Source organism: Penaeus chinensis, chromosome 34 (assembly GCF_019202785.1).
Source record: "Penaeus chinensis breed Huanghai No. 1 chromosome 34, ASM1920278v2, whole genome shotgun sequence".
NCBI classification, from domain to species: domain Eukaryota; kingdom Metazoa; phylum Arthropoda; class Malacostraca; order Decapoda; family Penaeidae; genus Penaeus; species Penaeus chinensis.
Window position 1 is genome coordinate 1,503,428 of NC_061852.1, and position 5,000 is coordinate 1,508,427.

At 43.0% G+C, this 5,000-nt stretch overlaps 1 protein-coding gene across 2 annotated transcripts in view; it reads left to right on the forward strand.

Annotated features, from left to right (window-relative positions):
• The window catches only part of LOC125043772 (ubiquitin carboxyl-terminal hydrolase Usp2-like), a 136,319-nt gene that overhangs the window by 30,025 nt on the left and 101,294 nt on the right, over positions 1-5,000 (forward strand). For both annotated transcript variants that reach the window (XM_047640046.1, XM_047640047.1), the window contains exon 2: positions 4,787-4,811. The gene's annotated coding sequence lies outside the window, so the exon portion shown is untranslated. The remainder of the gene's footprint in view (positions 1-4,786; positions 4,812-5,000) is intronic.

Here is a 5,000-nt window from a genome sequence, read left to right on the forward strand (position 1 = left end):
TTGTGGAAGAGCGTCACGGACTCTTGGACTGCCATTATTCCCGGCGATTGTGAAGAGCGTCACGGGCTCTTGGACTGCCATTATTCCCCGGCGATTGTGAAGAGCGTCCGGGCTCTTGGACTGCCATTATTCCCGGCGATTGTGAAGAGCGTCACGGGCTCTTGGACTGCCATTATTCCCGGCGATTGTGAAGAGCGTCACGGGCTCTTGGACTGCCATTATTCCCGGCGATTGTGAAGAGCGTCACGGGCTCTTGGACTGCCATTATTCCCGGCGATTGTGAAGAGCGTCACGGGCTCTTGGACTGCCATTATTCCCGGCGATTGTGAAGAGCGTCACGGGCTCTTGGACTGCCATTATTCCCGGCGATTGTGAAGAGCGTCACGGGCTCTTGGACTGCCATTATTCGCGGCGATTGTGAAGAGCATCTCGGGCTCTTGGACTGCCATTATTCGCGGCGATTGTGAAGAGCGTCACGGGCTCTTGGACTGCCATTATTCCCGGCGATTGTGAAGAGCGTCACGGGCTCTTGGACTGCCATTATTCCCGGCGATTGTGAAGAGCGTCACGGGCTCTTGGACTGCCATTATTCCCGGCGATTGTGAAGAGCGTCACGGGCTCTTGGACTGCCATTATTCCCGGCGATTGTGAAGAGCGTCACGGGCTCTTGGACTGCCATTATTCCCGGCGATTGTGAAGAGCGTCACGGGCTCTTGGACTGCCATTATCCCCGGCGATTGTGAAGAGCGTCTCGGGCTCTTGGACTGCCATTATTCGCGGCGATTGTGAAGAGCGTCTCGGGCTCTCGGATTGCCATTATTCCCGGCGATTGTGAAGACACGGACGGAAAGGGGTGTCGAGTGGTTCCTGTCACTGCTGTTCTTAAAATGGCAGAAAATGACGAAAGAACGTGATGTGTTGACGTATTTGGAGGGAAATCCGCGGTACAAAATAAGAGGCCAAGGCTGAGATTTAAAAAAATAAAAAATGAAGGTAAAATGTAACGTGTTGGTTAAATAATAAAAGGAGAAAAAAAAGTATACACAAAATAGAGTAATTAGATGCAAAAAATATTGTACCGTGTTGATTAAATAATAGAATGGGGAAAGGTATACACAATACAGGGTAATTAAAAAAAAAAAAACTTTACCGTGTTGAATAAACAATAGGGGGATAAAAGTTTATTTAAGATAAGGTAATTAGAAGTCAACTCAAACAATTCCATCTTTTTCTTTTGTATTTGATGGAGTTTTGCTTTGCTTGTTTGTCCAAGTTGCCTCTCAATCACAGTTGCTCTTGAGTGTCTCTGTCGTTAATATTTTTTTTTCTCCATGTTATCGATCTCCAATCCAGACATCACATATCTGTTCATATTTATTTAATTTATTAATATATTTATCTGTCTATCTGTCTGTCTTTCTGTCTCTATCTGTCTGTCTGTTTATTTATCTATCTGTCTGACTGTCTATTTATCTATCTGTCTGTCTGTCTATATATCTGTATATCTGCCTGTCTTTTTATCTTGTCTGACTATCTCTTTATTTATCTGTCTGTCTATTTATCTACCCATCTTCGTTAATGTTGTGAGTCTGCCACTAATACTCTTCTTAACCCGTCACCAACCGCTACGAATCTCCTTGCGCTGACCACAACCCTTTACCTCTCCAGCCACGGTTCTTTAAGCCTCGCAGCGAAATCAGCGACGTAGCGGTTCTGTACCGTTTCCTTGCACTTCCTCCGCGGTTCACTTTGGTAGGCTAGTCGTCGTCGAGATTGGCTTTGGAATTGCTTGAACTCTCTTCTCTAACGTCGTGACTACAGGGATAGGGTGGCAGATGCATTGGCGTCGAGTGTGTGGGCCTTGTTTACGGTTTTTGATTACTGTGTGACTGTTTTTGTTGAATACGAATTGTGAAAGACATTCTTAATGTAATTTTAATGTGTGTATATATATATTCATTTATTTGATATAATATATATATGTGTGTATATATATATATATATATATATATATATATATATATATATATATATATATATATATGTGTGTGTATATATATATATATATATATATATATATATATATATATATATATATCTATCTATCTATCTTTATATATATATATATATATATATATATATATATATATATATATATATATGGGGGGGGGGGGGGGGGCGTGCGTGTGAGTGTGCATCCATCAACCTTTTACACAGGAAATTATAGACAAGAAGCAGGAAACCGTCATACCTCATTTAAATCGTTAACGCCCCACGTCATTTAATTATATATTTTTAAAGGTGCCATGAGATACCATTTTGAAGCATTTCGAAGAGATGGTCTTGGCTTTTAAGGAGACTGGAGAATGCAAAGTTGTACTTTGTGGATTATTATGATGTGTGTGTGTGTATGTGTGTGTGTGTGTGTGTGTGTGTGTGTGTGTGTGTGTGCGTGGGTGCAGCTTTCTCTGTGCGTATGCATATACACAAGTTGCGTCGAGTATTTACTCCCATGCGTGCGTGAATGCGCCGCAGGAGCCTGAATAACCCACCTGGTCTCGAATGCCTCGGAGAACAGCGCCAGAAAAAGCTGAACGCAAACCAGATCGACTCGCCTTCGCTGGCAAGAAACGTAATCAGGTATAATTGTCCGTCACATTTTCCTGTGAGTCATGCACGGGGAATCGCGGCAAATACTCCGAGTAAAGGTTTAAACAACAACAACAACAAGCATTGGAAATCCACGGAGCATTTCAGGAAAATTCTAGTAAAAAAATGGTGGATTTCAAAAACAGGGGATGAGGAGGAAGAGGTAATAAAGAGGAGGAAGGGAAGGAGAAGGGAGCAAAGGGAAAGATATGATCTTATTTTTACTCTCCGCTAAACGCTGTGCTTATTTACTCTTTTTTTTTTCTTTTTCTTTTTTTCTTTTTTACTAAATGCGAAGATTATAAGTTTGTGAGCATCAGAAGCCGACCGACCCCCTTCCACGACCCACGGCAACGCTTGGTAACAACTATGCATTTTGATCCCAAATTACAGAGCTCGGAGATCTATAACCGAGGTTTCTTGACGACAACGCCGCTGCCGTATCAACGAAGCTCAAGGTCAGGGCAAGGTAACAACACGCGGCTCCTGCGTCTTCTTCTTCCTTCTCCTCCTCCTCTTCTTCCTTTACAGTTTCATCTTCGTAATCCTCTTTTTTTCCCCTTTTCTTTCTCCTGCTTCCCTACTTTTTATTTTATTTTTCTTCGTTTTGTATTTCTGAATTTTCTTCCATTCGTCTTTCTGTGCATTGTTCCTCCTCCTTCTTCCTCATTCCTCTACCTCTTTTTCATATTCCTGTATCTCTTTTTCATTCTTCGTTCTCCTACATTTCGAATCCCCTTTCCTTCTTTTTTCTGAATGTTCCCTTACACGTCCTACTGCGCCTTCCTCTTCCTTCCACCCCCCCTTCCTCCCTCCCTCTCTCCCTCCCTCCCTCCCTCCCTCCCTCCCTCCCTCCCTCCCTCCCTCCCTCCCTCCCTCCCTCCCTACCTCCCTCCCTCCCTCCCTCCCTCCCTCCCTCCCTCCCTCCCTCCCTCCCTCCCTCTCTCTCTCCCTCCCTCCCTTCCTCGTTCAAACCATCCTTCCTTCCCATCGACCCCCTTACCTCGCCCCCCTCCTCCCCCCCTGCCCCTCCCCTCCCTCCCTCGCCTGCAATATGCTGTCATGAGGTTATTTTCCGGGAGTCACGTGACCGTGTCTCGAGGCTAATGTGGGTCCTGAGAAAAGACGAACAAAGGCGAGGCTGCGGAGTCACGCAGGGCAGAAAGGATGCGTGAGGGACAGACCAGGTCGTCTGGGTCCCACGCGCACCTGCAGTCACACCAGCACGTGTGGACACAAGCACGTGTGCGCTCGCTCAAGCATCCGCATCAAAACATGGGTGCACGCAAACACGCAAACACTCATGCGTGTTTTGCATATCCTGCAGTGAACAGATATGCAGGTTGATGGCAATGATATGTTTAGAGTGCAATGAATGTACCACATACGCATAAATCAATATCTGTGTATTCTGTGTATCTGTATATATGCAGTATAATTCAATATATCTTTATGTATGTACTGCTCTACAGTATATACATAAAGTTTTCTCCATATTATTAATAATCAAGATACTATTTCATCATTAAGTCACATTTGAATCATAAAGAGAAAGAAGAAAATCCAATGATCGATCGATAGCGCAATCTCAGATTCAAGGAAGATATGATATCCAGGTCGATAGTCTTGGCTATTCTTGGCCTAAGTGAAAAGTGGAGTGCTGTTCGCGTAGACTTTTGTCCGAACTTGGGGAAAGGGTCTTGCGGGGAATGCAATGGAACACAGTCCTTCATTATTATTAACACACACACACACACACACACACACACACACACTTTGTTGACGAACTATAAGGAAGAGAACTTTTGGTAACTATATCCTTGGAATGCATTTCTCTATAGTATTACACGTGAATCATTATTTAAAGGAAATGCATACCCTTTGAAAGTCTTGGCTTGCTCTCTATCACCCTTTACATTATTCATTGTACTAAAACCCAACATGTCTTCTCTTTTTATCCTTAGCAAGTCCAGTATGCATTAATTTATTCCATTTATTTCCCAGGCATTGTTGCAGTGGTCACGGAATATCTCCATTAAGGTTTACTAGAATGAGAAATATAGCCACAGTTTTGTAAAACAGTTTCATAATGTTTTAATATACACACCAATAATTTCTCTTTTTTTTTTCTTTACAGTCACCCCGGTCATTCAACCTCTAAGGTAGGGTCTTTGTGTACTTGAAAGTTTTTATTTTTATTATTATTACTGAAAGAAAGGGGGGCAAAAATCCTCTTTGTGAGATAGAAATGAAAAAGGTGAATGTTTTGCGAGCGTTTTTTTATCACCGGATATATATTTTTTTACTATGCACCATGGCTTGAGGTGACTGGCTTCATTAACGAGGGAATA